The sequence below is a fragment of the Ovis aries genome, chromosome 8 (genome assembly GCF_016772045.2).
Source record: "Ovis aries strain OAR_USU_Benz2616 breed Rambouillet chromosome 8, ARS-UI_Ramb_v3.0, whole genome shotgun sequence".
In the NCBI taxonomy this organism is placed as follows: domain Eukaryota; kingdom Metazoa; phylum Chordata; class Mammalia; order Artiodactyla; family Bovidae; genus Ovis; species Ovis aries.
The window spans coordinates 9,521,266-9,543,484 of record NC_056061.1 but is presented as its reverse complement, the minus strand read 5'-3'; the positions used below and the strand labels follow the sequence as shown (position 1 = coordinate 9,543,484).

Below are 22,219 nucleotides of genomic sequence, written 5' to 3'. Positions count from 1 at the left end.
AATGTAAGATCAGAAACTATAAAACTCCTAGAGGAGAACATAGGCAAAACACTCTCAGACATAAATCACAGCAGGATCCTCTATGATCCACCTCCCAGAATTCTGGAAATAAAAGCAAAAATAAACAAATGGGATCTAATTAAAATTAAAAGCTTCTGCACAACAAAGGAAAATATAAGCAAGGTGAAAAGACAGCCTTCTGAATGGGAGAAAATAATAGCAAATGAAGCAACTGACAAACAACTAATCTCAAAAATATACAAGCAACTTATGCAGCTCAATTCCAGAAAAATAAACGACCCAATCAAAAAATGGGCCAAAGAACTAAATAGACATTTCTCCAAAGAAGACATATGGATGGCTATCAAACACATGAAAAGATGCTCAACATCACTCATTATTAGAGAAATGCAAATCAAAACCACAATGAGGTACCACTTCACACCAGTCAGAATGGCTGCGATCCAAAAATCTGCAAGCAATAAATGCTGGAGAGGGTGTGGAGAAAAGGGAACCCTCCTACACTGTTGGTGGGAATGCAAACTAGTACAGCCACTATGGAGAACAGTGTGGAGATTCCTTAAAAAATTGCAAATAGAACTACCTTATGACCCAGCAATCCCACTTCTGGGCATACACACCAAGGAAACCAGAATTGAAAGAGACACATGTACCCCAGTGTTCATCGCAGCACTGTTTATAATAGCCAGGACATGGAAACACCCTAGATGTCCATCAGCAGACGAATGGAAAAGAAAGCTGTGGTACATATACACAATGGAGTATTACTCAGCCATTAAAAAGAATTCATTTGAATCTGTTCTGATGAGATGGATGAAACTGGAGCTGATTATACAGAGTGAAGTAAGCCAGAAAGAAAAACACCAATACAGTATACTAACACATATATATGGAATTTAGGAAGATGGCAATGACGACCCTGTATGCAAGACAGGGAAAGAGACACAGATGTGTATAATGGACTTTTGGACTCAGAGGGAGAGGGAGAGGGTGGGATGATTTGGGAGAATGACATTCTAACATGTATACTATCATGTGAATTGAATCGCCAGTCTATGTCTGACACAGGATGCAGCATGCTTGGGGCTGGTGCATGGGGATGACCCAGAGAGATGTTATGGGGAGGGAGGTGGGAGGGGGTTCATGTTTGGGAATGCATGTAAGAATTAAAGATTTTAAAATTTAAAAAAAAAAAATTTTTGAAAACTCAGCAGTGGCCATAGGACTGGAAAAGGTCACTTTTCATTCCAATCCCAAAGAAGACCCAAAGAATCTTCAAACTACCGCACAATTGCACTCATTTCCCATGCTAGCAAGGTAATGCTTAAAATCCTTCAAACTAGACCTCGACAGTTTGTGAACTGAGAACTTCCAGATGTACAAGCTGGCTTTTAAAATGGCAGAAGAATCAGAGGTCATATTGCAAACATCCATTGGATTATAGAAAAAGCAAGAGAATTCTGGAAAACATCTGCTTCATTGACCACACTAAAGCCTTTGACTGTGGAGATCACAACAAACTGTGGAAAATTCTTCAAGAGATGTTAATACCAGACCATCTTACCTGCCACCTGCAAAACCTATATGCAGGTCAAGAAGCAACAGTTAGAACCAGACATGGAACAACAGATTGGTTCAAATTTGGGAAAGGAGTATGTCAAGGCTGTATATTGTCACCCTGCTTATTCAACTCATATGCAGAGTACATTATGTGAAATACTGGGCTGGATGAAGCACAAGCTGGGAGCAAGATTGCCGGGAGAAGTATCAATAACCTCAGATATGCAGATGACACCACCCGTATGGCAGAAATCAAAATGCCTCTTGATGAAGGTGAAAGAGGAGTGTAAAAACGCTGGCTTAAAACAACACTCAATAGATGAAGACCGTGGCATCCAGCCCCATCACTTCATGGCAAATAGATGGGGAAACAATGGAAACAGTTGTAGACTTTATTTTCATGGGCTCCAAAATTACTGTGGGTGGTGACTGCAGCCATGAAATGAAAAGACGCTCCTTAGAAGGAAAGCTATGAGAAAACTAGACAGCATATTAAAAAGTAGAGACATCACTTTGCCATCAAAGTCCATAGAGTCAAAGCTATGGTTTTTCCAGTAGTCATGTATAAATGTGAGAGTTGGACCATAAAGAAGGCCAAAGCTGAAGGTGAAGCTCCAATACTTTGGCCACCTGATGCGAACAGCCAGCAGGTTAGAAAAGACCCTGATGCTGGGAAAGATTGAAGGCAGGAGGAGAAGGGGACGACACAGGATGACGTGGTTGGATGGCATCACCGACTCAATGGACACGCGTTTGAGGAAATTCCAGGAGATAGTGAAAGACAGGGAAGCTTGGAGTGCTGCAGTCCATGGGGTCGTAAAGAGCTGGGCATGACTGAGGGGCTGAACAGCAACAATGTGTACATGTCCCTTCCAAACTCCCTAAGTATCCTTTCTCCACAGCCTGCCCCCAGCAACCATGGTTCATTCTCTCAATCTGTAAGTAGTTCTCTGATGTGAGTTCATTTGCATTAATTCTTTTTAGATTCCACATATAAGGGATGTTATATTTCTCCTCTGTCTGACTGACTGCACTCAGTATGACAATCTCTAGGTCCACCCATGTTGCTACAAATGGCATTGTTTCATTCTTTTTAATAGCTGAGTAATACTCCACTGTGTGTGTGTGTGTGTGTGTGTGTGTGTGTGTGTGTGTGTATACACACCACCTCTTCTTTATCCATTCCTTTATCAATGGACATTTAGGTTGTTTCCATATCTTGACTATTGTAAATAGTGCTACAGTGAGCATTGGGGTGAATGTATCTTTCAGATCATGTCCTCCAGATACAGGCCCAGGAGTGGGACTGCAGGGTCGTGTGTTAGTTCTATTTTTATTTTTTTAAGGAAGCTCTGTGCTGTTCTCCATAGTGACTGTTCCAATTTACATTCCCACTAACAGTGTAGGAGGGTTCCCTTTCCTCCATACCCTCTCCAGTATTTATTGTTTGTGGATTTTTGATGGTGGCCATTTTGACTGGTGTGAGGTGATATCTCACTGTAGTTTTGATTTGTATTTTTTTAATAATTAGGAATGTTGAACATCTTTTCTTGTGCCTCTTGGCCATCTGTATGTCTTCTTTGGAGAAATGTCTACGTAGGTCTTCTGCACATTTTTTGATCGGGTTGTTTGTTTTAATGCTGTTAAGCATCATGAGCTGTTTGTAAATTTTGGAGACTAATCCCTTGTCGATCACCTCATTGGCAAATATTTGTCTTTTCGTTTTGCTTATTGTTTCCTTTGTTGCGCAAACGCTTTTGAGTGTAAATAGGTCTCATTTGTTTACTTTTAATTTCCATTATTCTGGGAGATGGACTGAAAAAGATATTGCTGCAGTTTATATGAGTGTTCCGCCTAAGTTTCCCTCTAGTTTTATAGTGTCCAGTCTCACGTTTAGGTCTTATAATCCATTTTGAGTTTTTTTGTGTGCGTATGGTGTTAGAGAATGATCTAATCTGTTTTTGTGAATTGGACTAAAGAAGGTTGCTTATTTTCTTTAGTCCAGTTCAAGAGCTTTAGTGACAACAAATATTCTTATTGTGCACCTACTATGTGCCTTGGCTTTGTCTGGGACGCTTGGGCAAGCACGACAAACAAGAGAAACAGCCTCTGCTCTAATGTAGCTTAAAGTCTAAACTGTGTTTTAAGAAAGAGTTCTAATGCTGTTTTATAAATTTTTGGTATTGTCTGTTTTCATATCATAATATTGTATATGAAATTAAAATTTTCATTTTAATGTTTAAATTTAAGTAACATAAATATTAAATTCTAGGATCCAGGATAAATTAGATCTCTTTGTACATGTTTTCACTTATTTTTACCTACTTTGTTCTAGAAAATGTGAAATTTTTGTCCATATGGTAATTATCTTTTTCAGAGATGTCTTTCTATATAAAATTAGAAAACAGAATGCTATCATCATTATAGATCGTATTGAGTAGTTTTAATAAGAGGGTCTTTTGGGGGGTTGCTGAAATTTAAATGTATCACTCTCAAATTTTGGACCAATGGTGCATAAAAATAGTTCTAAGCAATTTATACTAGAAGTTCTTCAAGGTAAATCGTGTCTACATAGTTTTTTTTTTTTCCAAGAAGAAAGTATATTCACATATTTCAATATAGATAAGTGTGGGGCTTTTTTTTTTTTACTGAACTAGAATATACTGAATATTGACAAATTCTTCTCTGAGAACCAGTTACAAATCCAACTAATGAAAGCCTACTACTTCCAATATATCTACCATAGTATTACATCTAATATCAGATAAACAAATACATCATTAATAATTATAACTGTGAAATAGCACAGTCATCCAGGTGGGAGTCTACTCTATTAAATGAAGAGATATTTATCTAATCCTCATAGTGACTCCAGTATTCTTGCCTGGGAAATTCCATAGACAGACAAGCCTGGCGGGCTACAGTCCACAGGGTCCACAAAGAGTCGGACATGACAGACCACGTGCACACACACACAGTGGTCTTATCTGGAAAACTGTATATATTTATTCTATATAATTGGCAAAAGGAGTTATTTTAAACATGGTATATTATATAGTAATAGCTAATATTCATTGATTTCTTACTTAATACAACACCGTATCAACTCATTATAAGGCTCAATAATTGGGTGCTCTTATCCCCATTTTAAGTTGAAGAAATGCACTTCCCTGTAGCTCAAATGGTAAAGAATCTGCCTGAGATGCAGAACAGGATTCAATTTCTGGGTCGGAAGATCCTCTGGAGAAGGGAATGGCAATCCACTCCATTATTCTTGCCTGGAGAATTCCATGGACAGAGAAGCCTGGCAGACTATAGTCCATGGGGTGGCAAAGAGTCGGACACGACTGAGTGTCTATCACACACACGCATACGCTCACTCATGACACAGATATAAGAGGAGCTAGAACAGGGCTTACATCCAAGTGTTGTCTGGAAAGGGTCAAGGTCTTATTCTTGACCCCCCTGCCCTACTCTCATATACTAGCCTCCCCAAAAGAATTCACTGCTGTCAGCAAAAAGACAAGAATTTTTCCTTCTTTTTTTTTAATCCTAAGAAAAATGTTCATAACTATGACCTGCTTCTCTCTCATATAAATAATAATGGTTCTATTGTTCAATGGACATTAATTTAGGTGCCTCTTTTTATCTCTAGGTTCTTTGGAAGCACCTCTCACTATAATGTCTCTGCCCTCAGACAAATTTATGAATCATGCTTACAAAGAGAAAGATAAATTTCCCCCGGTCTCTATCACATTTTAATAGTGGGAAGAATAATGCAGAGGACAGATAATGAAAACAATGAAGAATAGTAGCAGGAAACTTCTTTGGTGTTTTTTTGGCTGAATCACCAAACCATAACTCAGACCTTGGCTATCCTGGCTTAGATTTCTGAATCTTAGACCAAAAAGACAGAGAAGTAATGGTGACATTGAGATGCAGTGGTATAAAACTTGCCATATATCTCTAACACATGTATTGTCATAGCTAAATGTTAAAGTATTTTAATTAAATTTTCTTGTACTTCCAATAATCACTGTCCTTGGACAAGAAACCCAGTGATTCTACTTCATAATGAATTCCACAGTACAGAATAATTAGAGTACTGTTAAAAGAAAAATCTAAATTGATTCTTTTCAATTTTTATTTTATATTAAGTATAATTTTACATTGGATTTACAATGTTGTGTTTGTTTCAGTGTAGAGCAAAGTGCATCAGTTATACATAGACATATCTATTCCTTTTCAGATTCTTTTTCCATATAGGTCATTACAGAGTAGTGAGACAGTTATTCGTGCTATATAGTAGGTCCATACTAGTTATCTATTTCATATATATTAGTGTGTGTGTATTTGTCTCAGACTCCTAATTTGTCACTGTGCCCACCTTTCCCCTTTGGTAGCCATAAGTTTGTTTTCTAAGTCTTTGAGTCTATTTCTGTTTTGTAAACAAGTTCATTTACATAATTTTCTTGGACTCCACATATAAGTGATATCATTACATATTAGATACAACTCCATAAATTATTCGTGAAACAAAAATGTCCTGTTAAAGGTACTGGAAACACATGAAGACAAAATCTAACTCTACGCTCCTACATTTCCACATTGTTTTGGACAGGAGTGCCTTCCTTTCCTAGTTTGTTTACTTGTAAATAATTTAATTCATTTAACAATTTTAGTTTGATTGGGTTTCTGTTTCTGTTTGATTGGAGGCACATTCAGCTCCACGGTCAGGCAACGTCCTTGTGGGTCACGTCTGGGAGGGCAGGTAACAGCCATTGTCCCTCTCATTTGTTGTTTTTCAGGCTTCAAGTCAGCAGGCAGAGGAGGGAGACAAGTGACAAGGCCCAGGCTTTCAAGCCCCTACTGTGACTGCTCAGGCTGGCGGCATTGCCAGGAAGAGCTGCTGGAGCCACAGGGAAGGACAGGGTGCTTCCCATTTAGAAACGACTCTGTGAATCCCTCCAAAAGCCTTTCTTCTCCCTGCAACTGCCATGAAGGGTGGGAATAGAAACAAGCGCATCTCTGTTTAAATTCAGTGCTTGTTCCAGATGTCACTTTTGGGGATATAATTTTGACAGAAGAAAATTAATTATGATGTAAGTTCAATTACTTAGAGACTTAGAGAAGACAGGTAATTAAGAAGTGCAATATCCTACTATATTGCACAGGGAACGCTGCTCAACATTATGTAATGACCTAAATGGGAAAAGAATTTGAAAAAGAATAGATATGTGTATGTGTGTATGTGTGTGTGTGCATGTGTGTGTGTATATATATAACTGAACCACTTTGCTGTACACCTGAAACTATCACAACATTGTTAACCAACTATAATAAAAAATAAAAAGTTTTTAAAAAGGTGGAGTAGTTTATCTTACAAAAATAACTTTTTACATTCAGAATTTAAACCACTTTTCAGGCCTGAAATAAGTATAGTTTCTATTGCCCAAAGAGATTCAGAACTTTCTGGTTCTGAACTTTTTGATCTTATCCATGCCATGTGAAATGTACAGTACCCAATTAAAAAAAAAAGAATTCCCCATTTATTTGTGAATACAATAATATTTGCACAGAAATTCCTCATAAACCTTACCTTGCTTCATAAAAAATGTTAAATCAGTAGTGTACTTACAAAGAGACTTCTGAAAAGGTACATCTTCTAAATACATTTTCATTATTCTTGCAATGTACTTTAATCACAATTAGAATCTTTTAATGTTAAATCTTTCCTTAACTTTGTACTATGACTTTGTGGCTCTTTTTAATATTATGTGATAGTATCATGTTACATTAATATTTAATATTCATAGGGATTGCAAAGAATCTGTTAGTGATGATGGACATTAGTTTGTTTTATGTTGACTTTTTGTTGTTGTTGATGTCCAATTAAAAGCAACATATAATAAAAAAAGTAAGTTATTGATCTTGAATAGTGATTCACTTTAGACCTTGTTTTATTGAAAACCTATCTCCATACTGAGCGTGGTTCCTCACAATCCTGAATACTCAAAAAGGAATTATTTACAATTTCAGTAGTGTTACACTCTCCACCCATCAGTATGTTATACTGTTCGATATTATAATATAACCACTATACTACGATATATTTCTATTCGTCCTTAACTTTGTTTTTACCTAAGCTTTTTAGTTACTAAAAATTTAAGGCCAGTATCTTTATTTCTAAGATCAAATCATTGCAGACTAATAATTTTCCAGTTTATATATTGTGAGTTTCGAACCCTATGGGCATATTCACCACTAAAAAATAGTGTTTTCGGAGACATGCAGTCCATTGCTCTATCTCACAGTGTCTGTGGTATTCTTGCACGATTTATGTAGGCAAGAGAGAGAGAGAGTATAAACAAAAGTGAGAATCCTAAGTCAGAGAACCTCAGCTCTAATTCTGATTTTGTCACTTAAAAGCATTATGGCATTAGGAAAATTCTGGTTTTGCATCTGTAAAGTAATACTTCTTGCCTTACTGAGTTATTTTGAAAGTTATATGACTTATGATTTATTAAGTGTTCAACATTGTGTGTGGCCTCAAACAGATGGTCAGTAAATGTTAATTTCCCATTTCTTCAGCCCCAGTGTCTCCATCTGTAAGTCAGCAATAACAATACCTTTACAGCGCAGTTGCTGCTGGCTCATACCAGCTCACAAGAGCTGGTTAAATTTGTAAGAACTTTGCAAGCCTGTTTTTTTTTTTTTTTTCACACAGCCAATAATAAATAGTAAATTACTTTGGGCTTCCCTGGTGGCAGTGAAGAATCTGCCTGTAATGCGGGAGACCCAGGCTCGACCCCTGGGTTGGGAAGATCCCCTGGAGAAAGTGTTCCAGTATTCTTGCCTGGAGAATTCCATGGACAGAGGAGGCCGGTGGGCTACAGTCCATGGGGTCCCAAACAGTCAGAGACCACTGAGTAACTAACACTTTCACTTTTCTTTTTTTACCATTAAATAATCTATGTTAAAAACAAAGGCAATAAACATTCAAAACTCATCTCTTCATAAGTATTTTACTATTATCATGCCCCTAAGGTTATGTCCTTCAGAATGGACTGGTTGGATCTCCTTGGAGGAGATCAGCCCTGGGATTTCTTTGGAGGGAATGATGCTGAAGCTGAAACTCCAGTACTTTGACCACCTCATGCGAAGAGTTGACTCATTGGAAAAGACTCTGATGCTAGGAGGGATTGGGGGCAGGAGGAGAAGGGGACAACCAAGGATGACATGGCTGGATGGCATCATGGACTCGATGGACATTAGTCTGAGTGAACTCCTGGAGTTGGTGATGGACAAGGGAGGCCTGGCGTGCTGCAATTCATGGGGTCGCAAAGAGTAGGACACGACTGAGTGACTGAACTGAACTGACTGAACAGAAGGTTATGTCAATGTGTTGGTAATCAGTGTGCTGGAAATTCAGTGAAGTCATTTTATTGAAAGCTTGGAATTGGCCATGGAAGTATTTATATCATAGAAATTGTAAACTCTTTACATCAGAGCTTCCCCCAATCCCCAGAGAACTGATTGCTGCACATTTTTCAGCATTGTGCATACCTACCTGATTTTTAAATGGAAAAGCACTCCACACATATAGATAATTTTTGAAGTTCATTCTGAGCTTAATACCATCCGATATCATGTTGAACACTTTGAGGAACAGATGCTGCCAGTGATCATGGAAGCATCAATAGTTAACAACACACTGATTATGTATTAACAGCTTGGGGGGAAGGTAGCCTTTAAGATTTGGTCTGAAAAATGATTGAATCCTTGTATTCAAATATATATGGAACATATGACTGTAATCATTTGCCAGGCATGAATTTCAGGAAGTAGGTCCTGCAAATGGCCCTAAATATCATTTAGTCTCTTATTCTAATTATAATCTGTAATTCAGTGGCTCCATTTTTAAGACTGACTTGGCAATGTTTGCATGTCTATTATTATGGTATCATGATATGCATTTATAAGGGGACTTGTTGATAAAGAGGTCACTGATTTGTGTAAATTGTTATATTTAAGCAGCCACAGTCTTAAACCCTAATTCCATAAGACATAGAGGCCCCAATTTTTACTCCTGGAAATATATTTTACTTAATTGAGACTGTGATAACTAAAAAAAAAAAAAAAGAATTTACTCAAAAGTTCCAAGAAAAGAAAAAAAATAAATAAATACTGACTTTAAAATACATACTAGTGATGGAGTATTTCCATATATTTTTCAATTATGATTTGGAGTATTTTTTCTTGTCGGTGCTATTTTTAAAAGCTCTTAAATCTCATAAACCTCTATTTTGCAGCAGTGTTTGCACCTAAAACCCTTTTTCATTTTAAAGTAACAAGTCAAATCTTCTAAAAAGCAATCTCAGCATGCCAACTTGAAAGAATAAGAAATGACAAACTGTAATGTTTGTGGAAAATAACATAAATTAGCTATTTTGAAAATAAAATCTGGAGAATACAAAGAATAGAAAACAAGTTGATATTTGAATAATATTTCCAATGATTCTTTTTATTTCTCTTATATTCAAAGTCACTTTTTTTATCCCAGGGATTAGTTTCTATTACAAATTGCCTTATTACAAAGAAAGTTATCCTAATATGATTAGATAATGTGAGAGGAAAATGGAAATTATCAGAAAGTCATTCTATTGATAAATTTTATTCCTAAATTTTATATTTTGCTTTAAAATTATTCAATTATTTTCCTATGCACATTTTTTCTTACATTAGTGCATAGTGTTCTTTTTAACTTTACAATTGTGAGATTCAGTTTGATCTCTACTGCTTACCAATCATGAATAAATTAATATAATTCTTCTGATTAGTTTCATGCACACAGAAAAACCAGGAGTAACAGAACCTAAGAAGCAGTTCTAAAACTGTTCATATCAGGCAAAAAGTTGATTTCCACAGATGTTCCTTTTGTAAATGATGTTAGCACTTCTGACACCAATGTAGGGTAGGGTACACACACTGTCATACAAGAGCTTAGAATATCAAGAGAGTAGTCTTTGCTGAGACTAGTGACCTAAATGGGAAGGAAATCCAAAAAAGAGGGGATATATGTGGGAATGGCAACCCACTCCAGTACTATTCTTGCCTGGAAAAATTCCAAAGACAGTGGAACCTGGCTGCAGTCCATGGGGTATCAACCCCATGGGAGTTGGACAGGACTGACCACAAGCGTGGGCACACGTGAATGATTCACTTTGCTGTATGACACAGGGAACTCTACTCAACGCTCTGTGGTGACCTAAATGAGAAGGAAATCCCAAAAAGAGGGCATATATCTATAACAGACTCGCTTTGCTGTAAGCAGAAACTAACACGTAAAGCAACTATACTCCAATAATTTTTTTTAAAAGAACAGTTGGAAAATGGTACAAGATACCCCTCAACTCCACCCCATTTGTCACTGGCTTCAAAAAATGAGGTGAGCTTTACCCACTAGAAAGTAAGTCAATTTTCCACGTTTCTTCTGTCACAGTGCACGCATGCACACACACACACACACACACACACACACACTGTAATGGAGAGATACCCTAGCATTCATCCTTGGGATCACAATCTTTCAGGATATTTTATGTGTTCCTTCAGGAGTCTTCAATGGAATAAAGTCCTAGTGGTCCACAGTTGTAATGAACTCAAAAACACAATCTTCATTGACTTTCTTTTCCTTGAAGCCTTTCACTCCAGCTCTTTGGGATCACACTTCTTTGGGATCAGTGGAATTACCTTCACCTAAGCCTTTATGCAGGTTGTGTTTTCAGGGACATCCAAACTAGGATGAAGGTCCTACTTCCCCCTTGTTTGGCTGCTTTATAATTTTATTCACTCTTTAAGACTTAGCTCAGATATCACCTCCTCAGAACAGCCTTACCTGACTCCGCCACTCTGATTTAGATACCCCTTTAATTGTTGTTCAGTCAATCAGTCCTCGTGTCCAACTCTTTGCAGACCCATGGACTGCAGCATGCCAAGCTTACCTGTCCCTCACTGTCTCCCAGAGTTTGCTCAAACTCATGTTCATTGAGTCAAGGAGTCCATCCAACCATCCTCTGCTGCCTGCTTCTCCTGCCCTCAATCTTTCCAGCATCAAGGTCTTTTCCAGTGAGTCTGCTCTCTGCATCAGGTGGCCAGAGTATTGGAGCTTCAGTTTCAGCATCAGTCCTTCCAATGAACATTCAGGGTTGACTTCCTTTGGGATTGACTTGTTTGATCTCCGTGCTGCAAAAGGACTCTGAAATGTCTTCTGCTGCACCACAGTTAAAACCATCAATTCTTTGGTGCTCAGTCTTGTTTATGGTTCACCTCTCACATCCATATATAACTACTGGAAAAATCATGGCTTTGACTATATAGATCTTTGTTGGCAAAGTGATATCTCTGCTTTTTAATATGCTGTCTAGGTTTGTCATAGATTTTTCCCCAAGGAGCAATTGTTAATTACTGTGAAGTGATGGTTGTTTTATTAATCAGATTGTGGACATCACTTTACAAAGTTTACATACATAAACGCATTACACTGCATCCTTTATACAGTTTTATAAGTTGTACCTCATTCCCTGGTAGCTCAGACGGTAAAGCGTCTGCCTGCAATGAGGAAGACCCAGGTTCGATTCCTGGGTCGGGAAGATCCCTTGGAGAAGGAAATGGCAATCCACTCCAGCACTCTTGCCTGGAAAATTCCACGGACGGAGGAGCCTGATAGGCTATAGTTCATGGGGTCACAAAGAGTCAGACACGACTGAGCGACTTCACTTTCACTTTTATACCTCAAGAAAGTTGAGTAGAGGGTAGAACAATTTTTTTAAAATGTCAAGCAATATTTTTTCCTGCTGGGAATATAGGTTTACTCCTATTTTTCAATCTTATGCAAAACCTCTTACTGAATAATTTATGAGGTATAGCAGCTTTTGATTGTTGTCTTTGAAAATTCTAAACTATGGACACCATGGTGGCATTTTGCTAAATAGCCTTGCACATGTTGGCTTTTGAACATTTAACAAATAAGAGCACACAATAAAAAAGTCAGTATGCAAAAAAAAAAGTCAATATGCGCACATTTTTGTTGGCATGTGTTTGTGATTTATAGATTATAATATAAAAATATTCTGTTAAGTGAATTGTGCTTTAAAGTGTTTTAGGGCCGGTGCTTCTCCCAAATGTAGTTCCAGATCCTCAAGTCCTAATAATTAGGCTAAAAATGCAGCTTCCTGGCCTCATCCCAGAAATTCTGATTCAATAGGTCTAGGGTGAGGCCCACAAATTTGTATTTAAGAAGAACTACAGGTGATTCTCACTGAATCACTAATATTACAGGCTCAGATGATAACACTTCAAGGGGTGCAATGAAGGGATGTAAACAATTGCCTGTCAGTTCACTTTATAACATTATAGAGGCTTCCCCAAGGTTAGAATTGTGTCAGAGGCCTTAATTCTTGATACAAAGCAGTACAGTGCAGTGGTTAAGAGGAAATGAGACAGACTCGAGTTTTTATCCTAATTTGTCATTTACAAGTTGTAAGATATTGGGACCCTCATTTACTTTGTATAAGCAGGGTTAATAACTGTTCCTACTGCATAGAGATAAAACGATTCAATGAGATAAAGCAACTGGTGTATAGTAGTAAAGGAAATGTTTGTCATTATTATCTTTAGGGATCCCCAACATTTTGAAAAAAAGTTCTGCCCAATTTAACAGACATTAGTTGAGTGTGCAAAGAATTATGCTAAGAGCTTTTGGAAATGCAAAGATGAAAAACAGCCCCTACTTTCATGGAGCTTACAATCTATTATGATCATAGACTTTTACAGCAGAAAATAATCAGGTTACCCAACCCACCTCTCATTTAAGAGGAGGAAAGTGAGACTCAAGAGCCTAATCATGTTGCTCAGAGTTGTCCACATAGTTAGTGGAGGAGCCGAAATAGAACCCAGGCCAGTGTCTTTCCATCAGACTGGACTTCACTTCAGGGCTCAGAGCCCAGTCCTCATAGGGATGTACTGGTAAATGGTAACAACCAGTTCTCCTGGTAGGAAAATGTTTGTGTACATATTATATGTACATTTATATGTAATTTTATTCTACACTTTACTCATATGAATAAATAACACATCCCTTACAAATGATCAATGAAATATATAATTCCTTTTAATGTAAATTCCATATGACCAGTTGATTCTCACTGGATGCTCTGTTTAACTTTTGCTCAATTCTTATATTCATAGCCAGCACATGGATTGGCTCAGATGGGTCTTTGTCCACTAACTCTTTTTTTTTTTAATTGTGGTAACATACATATAACACAAAAGTTATTATATTAATCATTTTTAAATGTATAGGTCAATAGTGTTAAGCACATTCACATTGTTGTGCAACTAATCTCCACTTTTTCATCTTGCAAAACTGAATCTTTATACCCATTAAACAATAGCTTCTCATTCTCTCTCCCTAGCCCCTGGCAACTACTATTCTACTATCTGTTTCTATGAATTTGACTACTCTAGATACTTTATTTCAATGGAATCATACAGTATTCGTCATTTTGTGACTTTTTTTTTTTTTTGCTTAGCATAATGTTCTCAAGATAATCCATACTGTAGCATATGAAAAGATTTCTTTCCTTTTTTAAGGCTAAATAGTGTTCCTCTGTATGTATAGACTGCATTTGGTTGTTTATTCATCCACTGATGGACATTTGGGTAGCTTCTATCTCTTGGCTATTATTAATAGTACTGATACAAACATTGCTGTGCAAGCATCTCTTTACAATCCTGCTTTTAATTCTTCTGTATATATACCCAGAAGTGGAATTGCTAGACCATATGGCAGGTCTATTTGAAAATTCTGGGGGAATGGTCATGCTCTTTTTTCATAGTGGCTGCACCATTTTACATTCCCAACAGCGCAAAAGCATTTCAGCCTCTCCATTTTCTCAGCAACACTTATATTCTGGGTTTTTGATAGCAGCCATTCTAATGGGTGTGAGATGATCCACTAACTCCTTACCCAATAAAATTTATTCTTAAATCCGACATGTGATCCCCTGTTAGATTATGTGAACATTGATAAAGGGAAAGCTCACTAAAATGGAGTCAGGAGGCCAGTGGGAGAAGCTCTCCTGTTAATACGGACCCCAATATCTGTATTTGCATCTCTGGCAGTACGTGATAGTACTCTACCACCACTAGAAAGAGAGAGATTGTTCTTCTGCCTAGCAACATCTCAGCCAATGAGAGACTGTTACAACTCAGCCAGTGAAAAGTCACTATACTTCAAACTCCCGGTTTCCTCCAATGGACTTTTTGTTTGTAACCCAGGCAACTTCCCCTTCTCTATAAAAGAGTCCCCCCGGGCTTGTTTTACCACACTTGCTTGTGGTTCACTGTAATCGTGCGTCCTGAATTGTTTGCTGCTCTCAAATAAACACATTTTGTTGGTAAAATAACTTGCTGTTTTACGATTACACTGAAGTCTCATAGAGCTCCAGAGAAGAACACTGACAACTCCAAGTGTGGCCTAGTCCACGGAGCTCATGCTTTCTCGCTGACCCTGAAATCTGAGGGTAAGTTTTTCTGCTGGATCCGAGCTCCGCCCTTTTTGCATTTTGAAGCTCTCCAGGCTGTACTGGGGATGTGTTTCAAGCTTTTGTCATTTACTTGTTAAAGCTTTGTGCTGTGAGTATTCACGCTGTGGGTGGCACTTTTGAAATCAGGCCCTTCCTACTGTAATTGTGTTGGTATTTTGGCCTGCAGCCTATTTAAGAATTACTCTTTGCTCTGGGGGTGGGGGAAATCTGTGAAAATAGGATCCCAGTTGTCTGAATGTATTGAGCCCCACCCCAACAACCTTCATGGACCCCGGCCTATATTCATTTAAAATCCATGGTCTCCTCCTTGTGTTTATTTGTGTAAAGGACTTAACCAGAAGCAACTCAGAACATCCGTGGCCATTGTAGGGAACTTTAGAACTCTCTAGACTTACCTTCCTTGAAATGTTAGATAGCCATGGCCCTGAAATCATCTAAACTGAACTGGACACATATTTTGATTGGTATTTTGAGGCTTCCAAATATTATCAGCAGTCTGAAACTTGCCTGCACAATACAATAATTAATTGTATTATGCAGAAAATTCTCTGCACAATACAATAATTAAATTAATTGAGGCAAACAAGCTATTAAAAACTAGTGAGTGCAGTGCTTAGTCGCTTGCAGTCGTGTCGGAATCCAAATAAACCCCAAGTTACTTAGGTTCCTGGACTAGGCCAAATTGTGAGTTACAGTTAGTTTTCTAAAGTAATCAAGGACTCCGACAGGTTTGCTGAAGAATTTAACAGTTACTCAAACCTACCAGCCTGGGTTCTCAGATTTGTATCAATCCACGTGCTTGCTGGTGAGGGTCAAGCCAAACATTGGATGAAACTAGCCTTGTGGGAACATCCTGGAAGGGATTAGAAGATCAAACCCCTCACTTGGCAAGAGGCTGCAGCACTCCCTGAAAACATCCACCAAGGAATGACAGTAGCCTTCCCTAAGCCTGTTGATGGGAACAGAATTCAGGCTTCACACAAAAATCTGATGACCCAGTCCATGACTATTGTAATTGACCTCAGAATATTTTTAAAGACAATCTGGTCTTCCTTGAGATGTCAAGTCCACTGGGGTAGCCTCTAACTGTATGTTTATTAATCAGAACCTTTTTCTTTTAGTTGAAAGGACCAGGATGGAATGGGAAACTATGTCCATTTCAGATTTAGTTAATTTAGCAAATTAGCATGTTCAAACTCTAGGTGAGTCACCAAAAAAGATTGCTAAATTTCTTAATCTTCAACTCTGGCAAATGAAGTTCCCTAAACAAAACCAAAACCTTCCAGTTTCTGCTGTTATTGCAAAGAGCCAGGAGATTGGGGGAAAATGTTTGTTACAAATGTAAACCTTTCTGGTATCTTCAGCCTTCTAACCAGTCTTTCCATTGTTCTCCCAATTCCAAGTGATGGACCTCTGAGCAACAGCAGATACTTTCCCGATTTCTCCTCAATCAGCTCAGAGAAACAAGTCTCCAGATGGGGAATGAGATCTCTCGATCTTAATGGACACTGGAGCCACACCCTTGGTACTCAATACCACTGCTATAAAGCAGCCCCTGCCTTGAAGTACTAAAACTGTTCAAATTGAGGGGAATCTGTAGTAAACCTCAAGAGGTCCTTATCCCTGAGCCGATTCTCTTTTGTTTAGGCTCTTTGAGAGATGCACACCCTTTCTCCTAAGCTCCTCTGCCCCTATCCACTTATTAGGCTGAAATTTCGGAAAAGTATCTGACCAGGATTTATTTCTTCTAAAAAGGGAAAATAATTACTAGAATTTGACAGAAGCCATCAAATTAGCCAACTAAGTGAATTAAGTGACCCTTCAACATCTTTTTCTCTGCCTTTAACAGTACAGGAGCTGGTTCTGGAGACACCGATAATTTTTCTCTATTGAAGCAGTTCCCATCTCCTTTATGGGAAAATCTCTAGTAATGGAAAAATTCACAGTGCGTCTCCCACAAAAGATTCAAACAGAACTCCTCAAAATCTCTTCTTAGAATTAATCAATACCCTATAAGTAAAGAGCCACTAGTGATAAAAGAACCCACCTGCAAATACAGGAGACAGGTTCGATCCCTGTGTCAGGAAGATGCCCTGGAGGAGGGCGTGGCAACCCACTCCAGTATTCTTGCCTGGAGAATCCCATGGACAGAGAAGTCTGGCATAAATAATACTCTTATTTACCTATGAGACAACCCAGGGGCCAAGGATGTAGGTTTGTTCAGAACCCCTGAGCAATAAATAACACCATTATCCCTTGACACCCTGTTCTATCCATTCCCACTGGGAGCAGGTTTTCACTATAATTGATGGGTGTATTAATAATGTATTCTTTATTGTTCTGGGCTTCCCTGGTGCCTCAGATGGTAAAGAATCTGCCTGCAATGTGGGACACCTGGGTTCCATCCCTGGGTTAGGAAGATCCCCTGGTGGAGGCCATGGCAACCCACTCCAGTATTCTTGCCTGGAGAATTCCATGGACAGAGGAACCTGGCGGGGTATAGTCCATGGGGTTGCAAAGAGTCGGACACGACTGAGCGACAACACTTTAATGTTCTAGCTGGTGAGGCAAGTCAGTATCTTTCTGCCTTTACTTGGGAAGGGTAACATGACACCTGGACAAGCATGCTCCAGGATTTCACAGAAAGTCTTTTTTATTTTTCACAAATCTTTAAAGCGGATAGTTTTCTGCAGGTTCTTAGTTATATGGACAATTTACAATATGTAGATGATGTCCTTCCCAAATCTCCACACCAGATGATAGTATCCACTTATTAAAATGTTTGGCCTTGAAGGGACATAAAATCTCCAAAGAAAAGCTGCAGTCTGCTCACACTCAGGATCAGTATTTATAGCACCTGATTTTAGAACAAGGGCTGCTATTTGGTTCCTCATAGGCTTTCTGGCCTTCTGAACTTCCACAAACCTAAACCTAAGCACCAATTCCAAAGTTTTCTCCAGCTAGCTAGTTACTGTTGAACCTGGATTCCAAATTTCTCTCTTATGGTTCATCCACCATATGCTTTATTAAAAACCTAGCAAAGCTGATCCCATTAATTCGGGAGGTCAAGATGACACAGCTTCTGAACGCTTACTGAAAAGCTTATTGAGATCACTTGCCCTTGGACATTCTCATTATCAGCTTCCCTTTTCCCTTACATATGTGAAAAGGAAAGGAATGCCCATAGAATGCTCACCCCCAAACAGGGGGACTGTCAGTGACCCATAAGGGTATTATGGCCAACATCTTCCAACTCCTTGTAATAATTTACAGAAGATTCCTCTAACCAATGCAGATTTCCATGGTTTACAGGTGGTTCTTATTTAAAGAAAGAAAATGGTAAATAGAGTGCTCTATAAGCTATTGCAACTCCTTTGACATCACTGAGGCCTTTACCTATAGCTACTTTGGCCCAATTGGCTTCACTACACATGCTTTCTCATGCTTAGAATTTAGCCAAGGGCAAAGCCACAAACATTTATACCAATACTGTAGTCAGTGTGTCCTTGGAGCAGCCCATGACTTTGGGATGCTATGAAAACAATGAGGTTAAGTTTCCCTTGCATCCAGAATTAATTAGTTGTCATACCTTGCCAGAAGCCTTGGCTATTATTGAGATCCCTGGACAAGTCAAGCTTGACTCCCTAGAGGCAAAAGGAAACCACTGTGCTGATACTTAGGCCCAAAATGCCGCTTTCAAAGGAATAACCAGATCTCTGTTGTGGTCCTAAAGGACACTGGTTTGATTAAAAAAAAAAAAAAAAAAAAAAACTCTGGTTCAGGTTAAATAACAAACTGATCCTATGAGAAATTTTAAGATTCCCATTCCTTATGATTGTACATGCATTAAACTAGTGGTCCACTGACAAAATGATGGCATTCATGAAGAAATATTGTTGGGGGAATTCTAATAAAGCCACAAAGAGTGCTTTCCTCTCTTGTCCTCCCTGTCCAAAATACAATCCGGGGAAACCTCGCTGCACTGCTCCTGGGTATCTTGGAATGCCAAGTGGGCCATGCAAGGTTTGGCAAATGGATTTCATACTGCCCCTATCTCATGGATATAAATGTTTTAGTCATGGTACGTATGTTTTCTCACTGGACCAACACTTTCCCTTGTAGACAGGCTACTGCTGCTTCTGTGGCTAAATTTTGTTAGAAAAGATGATCCCCGCCTGGGGGACTCCTCTTGAATTTCACAGGGTTAAAGAACCCGCTTTACTGGCCAGGTATTTGGACAAGTCTGCTTTGAGTCAGTTTTTACTGTGTCTTCACTATTCTAAGATACAGACAGACTTAATTTTTTATTTTATTGAAGTATTGTTGATTTACAATTTGGTTAATTTCTGCTGTACTTACCATCCTTAATCATCAGGGTTGGTGTAATGTCCTAACATTTGCATTTTTCTAATAATTAGCCCAGGGAACTATACTCAGTGTTTTGTAATAACCTATAAAGGAAAGGAACCTGAAAATATATACATATATAAATATATACATACACATGTATATATATATATGTGTGTATATATAACTGAACCACTTTTCTGTACATCTGAAATTAACACAACATTGTAAATCAACTATACTTTGATCTTTAAAAAATTGTTTTAAAGACCCAACTAGCAAAATTTAGAGAGACTATCCAGATACCCTGGCCAAAAGCATTGCTCAGATCCACTCCTTTTGAAACTTATAAACTCTTTTCTTTTGAGATGGTCCAAGGGATACCCAATGCAATTGGCTTCTGACTCCTTTGATCCACCGTTGATAAGAGAAGATATACTTCAATATTGCACAGGCCTAACTGCTTGTGTTAAGAATAACTCTGTTTCAGTAGAGTAATCTTTTCATACTGTGCTCTCAGGAAATGAAGACCTTAAGCATCACACCTTGCAGGTCGGATTTTCCATTTATTGGAAAAGACGGGCTCCAGAAGGGCTCTCTTCAACCTCACTGGAAAGGCCGCTATCACGTACTGCTAACTAACCATCTGGATTCTTACCTGAACTCATATTCTCTGACTTTGCAACCTATAAGCTATAACACAAGAAAACAGTTCCAAACAGTTTAAGGTAACAATATCGTTTAATTACTTCACGCTTATTCCTACAATGCCTTGTCCCAAAAAATGTTTTTCATTCCTTCAGTTTTTAGTGTGTTCTTATTATAGTCACTATTCTAAGATACAGACTTTATTTATTTTATTGAAGTATTGTTGATTTACAATTTTGTGTTAATTTCTGCTGTACAGCAAAGTGACTCAAGTTACACATATATACATTCTTTTTTATGTTTTTTATTATGGTTTATCACAGGATATTGAATATAGTATCTGATGCTATATTGTTCTTCCATTTTATATATAATAGTTTGCATCTGCTAATCCAGAACTCCCAGTTAACCCCCGCCTCACTCCCCTACTCCTTGGCAGCCATAAGTTTACCGTGTGGTGTTTGTTTCGTAGGTAAGTTCATTTGTGTCATATTTTAGAGTCCACATAAAATGATATCATATGGTATTTGTCTTTCTGACTTCACTAAGTATGATCATCTGTAGGTCCATCCGTGTTGCTGCAAATGCCATTATTTCATTCTTTTTATGACCGAGTAGTATTCCATTGCATCTGTGTACTGCAGCTTCCTTATCGATTCACCCATGGATGGACGTTTAGGTTGCTCCCTTGTCTTGGCTTTTGTAAACAGTGCTGCAGTGAATATTGGGGTCCAGGTATCCTTTCAAATTGAAGTCTTCTCTGGATATATGCCCAGGAGTGGAATTACAGGATCTGGGCTTCCCTGGTGGTTCAGACATAAAGAACGTGCCTGCAGTGTAGGAGACCCAGATTTGAACCCTGTGTTGGGAAGAGCCCCGAGAGAAGGGAATGACTACCCACTCCAATATTCTTGCCTGGAGAATTCCATGGACAGAGGAGCCTGGTGGGCTACAGTCCACAGGATAACAAAGAGTTGTACACAGCTGAGCAACTAACACTTTCACACTGCTTCATGGTAACTCTATTTTTTCGTTTTTAAAGGAACCACTGTATTATTCTCCATAGTTCTGTATCAATTAACACTCCCACCAGCAGTATAAGTAGTCTCCACACACTTTCCAGCATTTGTTAGTTGTAGACTTTTTGATGGTAGCCATTCTGACCAATGTGAGGTGATGCCTCATTATAGTTTTGATTTGGACTTCCCTAATACTTAGCAGGTTTGAGCATCTTTTCATGTGCCTTTTGGCCTCCATATATGTTCTTTGGAGAAATGTCTATTTAGGTCTTTTGCCATTTTTCAGTTGGGTGGTTCTTTTTGTTGTTGCTACTGAGCTGCATGAGCTGTTTGTATATTTTGGAAATTAAACTCTGTCAGTCACATCATTTGCAAATATTTTCTCCCAATCCATAGGTTGCATTTTTGTTCATGATTTCCTTTGCTGAACGAAAGCTTGTAAGTTTAATTAGGTCCCGTTAGTTTACTTTTGCCTTTATGCCTTGGGAGACTGACTTAAGAAAATATTGGTACAATTTATGTTAGAGAATGTTTTGCCTGTATTCTCTTCTAAGTTTTAGGGTTCCATATAAATTTTAGGACTATTCTAGTTCTGTAAAAATCTGGCATGGGTAGTTTGATAGAGATCGCATTAAATCTGTAGATTGCTTTGGGAAGTATGGCCATTTCAATAGTACTCTTCAATCTAAGAGCACAAGGTTTTTAATTTCTTTGAATTGTCTTCAGTTTCCTTTATTGAAGTTTTATAGTTCTCAGCATGTAAGTCTTTCAACTCCTTGGTCAGATTTATTCTCAAGTATATTTTGATGTGATTTTAAAAGGGATTTTTTAAAATTTCATTTATAATATTTGTTAGTGTAAAGAAACTCAATTGTTTGTTAATCTTGTAGTTTGCTGCCTTGCTGAATTCATTTGTTAGCTCAAGTAATTTTTGTGTGGAGTATTTATGGTTTTCTATATATAGTATATAATCTGCAAGTAATGACAATTTTACCTCATCCCTTCCAATTTGGA

The 22,219-nt window shown here is 38.1% G+C and overlaps 1 long non-coding RNA gene across 4 annotated transcripts in view; it reads left to right on the top strand.

The window, feature by feature from the left end:
* Positions 1 to 14,969: 14,969 nt before the first annotated feature.
* The window catches only part of LOC121820148 (uncharacterized), an 85,856-nt gene continuing 78,606 nt past the window's right edge, over positions 14,970 to 22,219 (top strand). For all 4 annotated transcript variants that reach the window (XR_006060573.1, XR_006060572.1, XR_006060571.1 and 1 more), the window contains exon 1: positions 14,970 to 15,167. This is a non-coding gene — a long non-coding RNA (uncharacterized LOC121820148). The remainder of the gene's footprint in view (positions 15,168 to 22,219) is intronic.